Source organism: Cebidichthys violaceus, unplaced genomic scaffold, assembly GCF_023349555.1.
Source record: "Cebidichthys violaceus isolate CVI_PGR_0920_01 unplaced genomic scaffold, fCebVio1.0.p SCAF_1, whole genome shotgun sequence".
NCBI classification, from domain to species: Eukaryota; Metazoa; Chordata; class Actinopteri; order Perciformes; family Stichaeidae; genus Cebidichthys; species Cebidichthys violaceus.
This window is the reverse complement of record NW_027176262.1, coordinates 18,267,439-18,277,769: the sequence shown is the minus strand read 5'-3', so window position 1 is coordinate 18,277,769 and position 10,331 is coordinate 18,267,439.

Genomic DNA, 10,331 nt, shown 5'->3' with positions numbered 1-10,331 from the left:
CTATTTTCCATGTTTATGACACCAGCCCAAAAATGTGTTGGTTTGTGTGACGTAATGTAAATATTGGCCGGGAGTCTCTAGAGATTAGGTTTGAAAAGTAATACCAAATTTGCCTTAGACTTCCACGGATTAAAATTACACTTTTTCCTTTTCCTTTCTTTTTGTTGCTTTTACAGCAAAGGAAATAGAGACAAAGATTAACTTCTTTTGCATTTGTTTATACTTTGAATCAAATGAAATATGCTAAGCTTTGGGAGGACTGAAACATGAATTCCAGTATGCTGCATTCTGGAAAAAAATAAATAAACCGCTGTGAATATTTTTTCTGTAAAGCTTCATTTCACATCTCCCCGTCCCCTTTGTTCAGCCCCGGCTGCATGTACACTCTTTTTTCCCCTTCTACTCCTCCACCGTGATCTTCAAGTAATGTGTTCGGTTTGGAATTCAGCTCTCATTCTTGTTGTCTTGGCGTGTTTGAATGTGTGCATCAGTTCAGTGTTGGGGTCGGCAAAACAAGCCGCCGTTGTTTGACATCGGCACACAAGACTCCTGGAAGCTCTGCCAGCTAGAACAGATGCAAGGTGCAAGAGCCTCCAAGATGCACACACACACACACACACACACACACACACACACACACACACATACACTAAAGGGACAAAATAATAAATTCACTGAAAGACATTTTAAGAAAAAGTGAAGAAAATGTGCATTTGTATGAGCATATTAATCCATTGATAGTTTGCACACTTCCACTGAGGAAGTGCATGTAAATCTACAAATAAAATATTAAAGGGACAGAGACAGAGGGGGAGGAAGGGAGACAAGTGAAAGAAAGAAAGAAAAAAGAAAGAGAGGGTTGTATGGGCCTCGGTCTAGAGGGGAGGACTGAAGAAGCTGTGTGTGTGTGTGTGTGTGTGTGTGTGTGTGTGTGTGTGCGCGCACTCTTCCTAAGGGCTGAAGGGGGCATCTGTATGCAAATGAGACACGGTTCTTCCTGGGTGACAAATCAAAAGGCCCACCTGCTGCAAGGGCCCATGTGTGTGTGTGTGTGTGTGTGTGTGTGTGTGTGTTGGGAATAACAGGGCCAGTTTAACGAGAGTAGAGAGTTACTGCTGTGTCCTGGCCAAAGTGTCTCATTCCTCTCCTCTCGGTCCTCGGAAGACATTAGTCGCCCTCCTTTCCTCCTTCCCTCATCGTCCTCCCTCCTCTACTGCCCTACACACACACACACACACACACACACACACACACCGCCATCCCAGCTGTCGTGGAAAACCTGGCAGAGGTCATTGAAGTTTTGGGGAAGTCTCTGGAAATATTAGATGACTTGAGAAAAAGATAGATTTTGTCATTGCGAGTTTCTCGTGTGGCCTAAATTTGAGCACCTTTAACTTGTTTCCCCTTTCACAATAAAACCTTTTGTAAGGTTTAGTTGATGCAATCTGGTATAAGGTTTGCCCGTCTGCAGTATATAACAGTAATAACCCAGTTAAGGTGATGCTGGTAATTTTTGCCAAAAGTCCCCTGGATCAAAAGTTGCATCAAGCTGAAAAAAGTGAGATCATCATTTTACCTCTGGCTCTTACGCACAGATTCTTTATCACAAAACTCTGAACAGAAGACTGAACAGATGCTTCAAATTAGAGAATGAAAATAGAAAAATCAGGGAGAAATGTGAAACTCGCATGAACTTGACTCATCCTGTCCTCCTCTCTTAGCCTACATTCCTCACACTATCTCACTGTCCTCCCTCCATCCCTCTTGTCCTCCATCTCCTCTGTCCTCTCACGTCCCTTTTAATTCACGCGTCCTTCGATCCGGCTCCATCTCACCCATCAGTCACTTCTGCCTCCCTCTCCCCCCGTCGCATTATTCCGTCGCCCTCCCTCTGCTTCCTCTCAACCCCCTCCTTCCCTCCGTCTCTCCCCCCATCCCATCTATCTGGAGAATAGTGCAGCAGCAGCACTTAAGCCAACGACCAATTACAGTAGCAAGGAGCAGTGGTACTGGGGGGACGAGACAGGCCACCATTCATCTTCACACACACACACACACACACACACACACACACACACACACACACAAACACACATGCAGCGCTGTGCGACCCACCATTCACTATTATGGCACAACAGATTTATTACATACCCATACAGTACAAGGCAGTGCCGCTTCCAAATATAGCTCCTCTCTGTGTCTCTCTCTCTCTCTCTCTCTCTCTCTCTCTCTCTCTCTCTAACATGGATACAAAAGGACGTATCAGGATTGTATGACAAAGCTGCATCTGCAGAGCTGCAACCCGCAGAGACTGAAAGAAAAATAAACAACAAACAATTTAAATTTTTTCCATTTTGGGATTAGGACATAAAAAATGTGTGCGTGTGTGTGTGTGTGTTGGTGTGAGAGAGAATAATGCCGCTGCGAAACATTTCCAAAGACAAAAGGAATTATTCAACACCCTCGTCCGACAGTGAGACAATAAGGTGGATATCAGTCTTGTGTTTGTGCGTTAATTACAGAGCTGGATTTCACGATGCGTTTCCCAGAATGTTAAACTATTCCTTTAGCAGGTTTCGGTGTCTCGGGTGACTCATTAGCTAATTAACTGTAACAGCATTAATTATCTCTGCCAGGAGAATCATGTGATGGGCTGCGTGTGTGCACCTCTGTGTCTGTCCACGTCCAATCTTGCATTCTCCTGCGGCAAACTGAATTATATCTGGGTGGCCAGTTATGGCTGCATGCTCAATGACCTCTGTTGGTTGCGATAACTTTCTCAAAACACATTTTATTGCTGGTTTTACACTGCCATTACCTGACTCCTCACTCACCACTCTTAGTGATAATCAGCTGAGTGCATCGCTATTCTGTGCCTAGAGTCAAGGTGGGGGAAAACAGTTTGATCACTTTTAGTGTTTTGGATGGTGTGTTTGGCTACCGGAAACCAGTACATTCTGCTGAGTACATCGCCGCCACTCAGCACCAAAACAGCTTGGTGTTAAATTTAGATTTTGCCATGATTGTGTGACTGTCTGCATACGTTGCCACTTGTCCCTACTCCCTTTTCATGGATTTCTCCTGAACATTGTGTTTGTTCAGTGTCTTGTTGAAGAAAAAATGATTTCAGGTCCAATTCTGTGGCTGGTTCAGATGAGTTTAATTCACTGCATAGTGGAGACAGGATTTCACAGCAAAACTGTAGAATTCTCTCTGACCAGAGAGCGTTCTGGCCATGATTACATACAGGGTCACAGGAAATAACAGTTAAACAAAAGGTGGGTTGGGCTAAGCTTCATAGGAAGGACAAGGGACCTTGAAACTATCAGCACACAAGATGTGTATTCGTTGTTCATTCAGGGGGTGAGTTAGAAGTGGATTTGCATTGGCTCAATACAGGTCTGTTGTAAAAAGCAAAAGGTTTTTGATACATGGAGTGATCTCTTACAGGGCTCTGGTCTGGGCTCTCTTCACACTACACCAAAAGGTTTCACTTACAGAGGTTTGTTCATTAATGTAAAATATGTTCTGTCCGCACAGAGGTTACTGTTACAGACAGAACTGTCAGGAATACACAAAGGCAATTAATTACAGTTAATACAATTTAAATATACTACATTTTCTTCTACATTCTGCAGGTGCTTGCAAAGTGTTGAATAAAATAAAATGACTGGAGAAGAATCTTAAACATTCACTGCTACTCAGAATATACCAAAAACTAAGTTCTTGTTCATTTCATGCGTGCATTTGCTCAGCAAGTAGCCAGTAAAGATTAAACTTATGTGACGGCCGCATCTGTTGGTTCATCAGTTTGTGAAGAGAACCAACACAGCCGCTGTCGTTCCACATAAAATATTCATTCACGACACCTGTTTTATAATTAGAATCGACCCGCTTTTACTCCTCGCCGCTGAGATATTGACCTCCAGTCGGACTCGGTGGCAAAGCCATGAAGACAAACTTAAAGCTGGAAATGAATTAGTATTGATGCCGTCAACGTTTCCTGTTGCAGTTTTATAGCTACAGTGTCTCACTGAGTGTTACGGCAGACAGGCGCTGAGATAATAATGTGAGTGTTAAGAGTTCTTTTAAGGTGTTACTGATGGTTTTGAGCAGAGAAGGAGGCACATTCTGCAGTACTTAGACAGGTTACACTAGAAGTATATCGTATTTTTATAGTAATTTTTTTAATCAAAAAAAATATTGTTTTTGTTACTTTTACTTAAAAACTAATTAGCCTTATAAGTGTAGTTCTTACTAAGCTAAAATAAACTGATCTAATCCTCCGACCTCACAGGGATGACCAAAACATCCAAAGGTGTCCTTCTAAAGTCTTCATGAACTTCAATTAAATACACCAAATACAGAAATGCAACAAAAAGATCTTAAACAAAGAGACACAATGTCCAAACACTTCAGAGGAAGGTATCCTTTTCTCTGTGTGTGGACATTAATATCAGTATCTATTTGTGTCCGTGTAGCCTCAGAGCGGTACACATGCCTGTAGCGGTGACTTCACCAGCGCATATAGCCAACTTCGATGGTCCCGATCTAACCTGAGTCTGATTGTTAAAGTCCCAGTAAGAAAGAGAGAGAGCGTCTTTAGCTTCTGTACTGTGACGTTTTCTTTTATATTGTGAATATTTCAGCAGTCTACAGTTACAAGAAGGATTTTTCTAACTATTTGTTAGATCAGGAGGAGGACGACGGGGAGATTAAAGATGAACTTTGTGGATATTCAACCACAGGGCGAGCAGTACCTGCATATGAACGGCGCCCGGCTGAGCTCCCCGCTAAACCACCGGCAAAACTCCGCCGGTCATTTTGCTTCATCTGCATACGCTGCAGCGACACATAGCCAGTTGAAAATCAAGTTCCCATTGATTGAATTACACCTCAGCCACATTGTTTTGAAGACAAAAAAGAAGGTTTTTGCCCACTTACGTATATCCAAGCATGTCTCTTCCCATATTGCTGTGTTATCTACTACGGTACTACAAATGGATTTTTATTATAAATGAGCGGTGTGGCTAGCTAGTCGCCCAAAGTCTCATTTAATCTGATATTTTTTTGCAAATGAGTGCAGAAAGATTAAAATATTTGAAATATTTGTTTTAAAGAAAAGAAAAGATGTAAAAATACAGTTGTTGTTGTTGTTTTTTTTTTACATCTATTTGGCAAATAACAAAAGATAAATTAACATAGGGGAAGAGGATTGAACCTGAATGAATGTTTTATTTTCTTTATCATTTCACTGGGGCTTTAATCAGACTTCCTGAAGGACGAGGAACACATGGTCAGATTTAACTTCACACGACTGCAGAGAAGACGGAGACGATTTAGTTCCTTGTTAGCAGCTGAGAAAACACTGAGTCACATGTGAGAAGAATAAGTTAAGTTGTGCGTTCAGTCACACGGTAGAGGCCAAAAGTATATGGACATTCATGTATTAAACCTATATTATAATTGTCCACAAACTTTTGCTGTTCGTCTCAAACTCTACCCAGATCCCTCTCTCCCTCAATAAAACCTCTTTTGCACTTTTTGCTCATTTTCTTCTGTCTCTCCATCTCCTCTGTCTGTCCTCTGTCACGCCGTGACACCATTTCAGAGCTTTGTCTTTAATCCCGCATCATGATTGCAGTTTGCAGCATTTAAAATCCCATCTGCACACACACACACACACACACACACACACACACACACACACACACACACACACACACACACACACACACACAACCAGCTCACATCTGTCGCAAAAGGCCACATGACCTAACATACTAACACACACCTGACTTACACTCACACACACACACACACACACACACACACACACACAAACACACACGCTGCCTCCCCCAGCCTTTATCAACGTTACCGATTTCAGCGCTCTAAGCTTCTTATGCAGCTCTAAGCTCTCAGACTGAAAACTGGAATATTACATATATCACACACATACACACACACACACACACACACACACACACACTCAAGCGCACATATACAAATGCAACTATAATGAATTTCCTGTTTGTTAGCCATTTCCTCTCTTCATTAAACGACGTATTCATTACAAATGTCTGCTGTTCATCAGTTATGATGAGGTGATTTCCACCAAATTAGATTTCTACTACGGTTCCTGTCCTGAATTTGTCAAATCATTGCGGCAAATTGACACCAGTTGAAATGTCTGCATTCTGTCTGAGTGAAAGCATCAGGGCTGATCGGAGCTCAGCCAAAAACTTAAACCCTTCTCTGTGTATGTGTCATTACTTTGTTAACAATGCAATACAATTACAATCTCTTGATTGCTTTATTTGTTTATTTTATTAACCGATTAATCATTAGTTTTTTGGGGTTTACAATGAAATGAAACAGCAAATTCCCACATGTGAGAATCTGCAAAGCGACAAAGTTTGACATTTTTACTTCACATCAAAATGTTCAATCAACAAATCCATTACTCAAGTGATTGTTTCAGATCTCTAATAACTGACTGAATAAATCAGATAGGGGTGATTTTTAAATTTCTTATTAACAGACAACTTTTTATTTTAATCTCCAAAGGGAGTTATCTTAAAGCTAAATGCGTAGAATGTAGAAGAAATGAGCAAAATAAAAGGTGATGACATTTTTTTACATTTATTTTGTGCGGGACGGCAGACGGGCTGAGTAATGCCTCAGCACCAGTCAATGCCTTGCCGGCTGACGGACGGACCGTCATATCGCAGCACTCAGAGAGAGTGAGACTGCAGCTACATCACTTCCATCACCCTCACAGGCCGCCAGCATTCAAAGTCATTTAGAGGCTTTTTTTGAGAGACATTTGACTGCAGCTTTTATAAAAATATAAAGTAGCTTGAGAAATTTTATATTTGAAAAGGGAAATAAGCAGTCAGTCGTTGATGTTATCTGGTGTAATGAACAGGCTGTATCGTTTAATTTAGTTCTGTGATATGATATTTTATTTGATAACGAAATGATCTCGCTGGTGCCAACAGAAAATGGCAATCACACGGACGGGATACACGCAAGGGCAGGAAGTGGAGCTTTCTGAAACGAGAGACAAGGTGAGGGTTTCAGCATAAAACAGGAAACTGAATGAATGACACGAAACAAGAAAAAACATATCCTAGCAGCAGGGCACATCGCAGTGAAACAGAAATATGAGAACGACGTAACTCGCTCATTTTATGCACGAAGGATGCAACTTAATTACATAGAATTGATTCTGGTTGGGAAAAGCTACGGCAATCAGGTCCGAGATGCCTTTGTTTGCTGCAGGTCACCAAGACTTTAGAGCGCTCACTTTTAATATCCCATATTAGATGATGTGCTACCTTTTTAGAAATAGTGAATGACAACCTTCAACCTTTCCCTCAAATAGTCGCACAGTTCGGAGCGAACAAGCTCTGTAGTTGAAAAGGTCAAATTTGTCGCTTCCCGCTGAAGTGCCTCTCTGAGTGTGTTTCTGTGTTCTCTGGAGGCTCCGGTGGGAGCTGAACCCTGAACCTCGACAGGGTTACTGATGTCCTTCTACATGAACTCATGCAGAAGGAGCTTCTCAATCCCCGGTAGGGTTAATACCACACTGACACACAGCTCTGTCCACCACAAACAAGCAGCTACAGAATAGTATGACTTTTTCAATATTACACTGAGAGCTGTTTCTATTATATATTTTTTTGACCAATTTACATAGAATAATGCAATCCAACACAAACTGCAGCCTCAATAATAACCACAGACTTGATCCTTCGCCTCTTTGATACTGTTACTAAAAACTGAACATTGGAATCTTGCAACGTATCCTCACACGTATGATATCTTACGAAAAAGTTACTTTTTTAATTAAACTTGCGTTTTCACAGGAAATGACTTAGGCAACAAAACTACCTACGATTGGTGTTTGGCTTAAAACACCTGCGTTGGTAGTGTTACTTTATTTTGGAAGTCTGTGAGTCTTGAAAATCTGTGGCTTTTTTGTAGTCTTTATACTTTGTGGTTGTGGCAATGTGGATTACAAAAAAAATGTGTTTGTTACAAACAGTACATTACTTTTTCGTAGGTATCGCTACGAAACGCTGTATGAGAATTAGCTTGAAACTTGGAGCTCTGGAGTCTCAAATCTAGTTTCGTGCTCAGATCATTGGCAAAGCATGTAACTCAGTAGCATACGGATGTGAGACAGGGAAGGTGTAGAGTGATCAGCAGATGCAGAGCAGCTATTTTGACCCCACCTGCTTTAACGAAAGCTGCATTTCCAATTTCCGTGACTTCTCAGATTTTAGTAGTTCTGTCTCTGTCTTCGGTAGCTAGGCAGGATTCAAAACAACAGCAACGACGATTAGAAACGAAAGAAGTTTGTGATCGATCGTGTTTTTCCTTCGCCTCAGTGCACTAACTCTCTCTCTATTTGCTGCCTTCATGTTTAGACTTTTAATAAGGGAGTGTTGAGGGTCCCAGCGAGGCCAACCGTAAATAGAACAGCAGGAATATGGCCAGCTCGACCGCAGATCAATGCTGCACCAAGAGAGTGCGTGTGTGTGTGTGTGTGTGTGTGTGTGTGTGTGTGTGTGTGTGTGTGTGTGTGTGGGTGCATGAGTAAGATTGAGAATGTGTGAGAGTGTGTGTGTGTGTGCGCGTGTGTGTGCGTGCGTGCGTGCGTGCGTGCGTGTGTGTGTGTGTGTGTGTGTGTGTGTGTGTGTCCTTGGGAAGTGGTAGGATAATGCAGTCTGTCAGTGAAATACGACATGTCATAAAACCTTTCAAACACTTTCGCTGCCACTCATTGCTCCCACAGTGCACATGCACATGCACATGCACACACACACGCACGCACACACACACACACACACACACACACACACACACACACTATTGATCCCCACTGCAGGTCTGAGTGTGTGTCTTCCCTGAGATGATTCTGGACATGAGAATTTTAGTTGTGGTGTTTCCATCTCACGCTGGTCTTCTTAACTTTTCTGCAACAATGCGTTGATAAATCTTTTTTATGTTCCAATAAGGGGAAAAATTGTCTGGCTAGAAACAAATTATATGTATTTTGTTTTTTATTGTTCCAGTTTATTTGGAATAGACAAAAGAAGAACTGAGTAGTTAACGTGAACAGAGGTAGCCTGGTTGTCCATGGTTGTACAAAGATTCTCTGATCAACAAGGCGCCTCCTACAAAATAATGGATTGAAGATTGTTGGCATATGAACATGTGTTACAAAATCAGCTTTTAACTTCAAATATTTGAAACAAAATCAAAAAGTTTCTTTTGGAAAATCAAATTGTGATAAATTGTCTTTTAACAGCGCAGAATTCTTTGTTATCCCCCAAACAGAAGGACTTCCAATTTTTGCCAGATTGTAGTCTTAACATTTTTATTATTTCATCAAAGAAAAAGATATTATCACTATTTCAGATCCTGCAAATCTATCCGATCTATTTCTTCTTCTTCTAACTCCATCCATCATTGTGCCAGCTCCGCAAGCTGAGAGCTGTTGTGATGAATGGGATTCGCTTGGATTCACATCCATAAGCCTTAACCTTTGATACACAGACGGACCGGTGGTGTCTGCGGGGCTGAGCTCACAGCCGAATAGGAAGTCGTCTGTTTTCGTGATGACAGAACGCACCTGAACAAAAATGAATAGAATTGCTTTTTATCTTGCCCTCGTGAAACGAACAAAGCTCGTTTTTTCTCGTTTCTCTTGTTTCTGCTCTTATATAAGCGAGAGGAGGAGTAGGAAAGAAAACCCTTCCCCGAGCAGCAAGTGAGAGCGAGTCAAAGAGATTTCAACTGCCACTCACGGGCGTCATGGCGCCCTGCATCCGCTCAATCTGCAGTGTCATTGTGAAGGGCCGGCCATATTCCCGCCGCTCTGACTGCAGCAGCGCCCTCTGAGGGCCCCAGACTCGACAGGACTCACAGCTCACGGGCTGCCGGAGTCCTGTTTGAAGCTGTCAGAATGCGTTCTGCTGCGATTTCACTCAGTCCACTTCCAGGTTCTGTCTGAGACGTGGCAAAGTAATTTCCAAACGAGACGGCCTCCTGACAGATAATCTGCACCGATTGTTTCCACGAGCACCGTTTCAATATTTGAATCATAAGATGATTTAGACAATACTTTTATCGCTGGTATTACATACTAATGGGTTTGACAATAATTAGAGTAAAGACAATCTGATTTCATTTAATATTTTTTTTTTATTTATTTGCATATAGATGCAGCAGATTGGTGTTATTTTTTCCACACTGTGCAGGTCAGAGGTCACCAGACACAATGACCTGGCTGTTACAAACAAAGGAAAAATCGCACA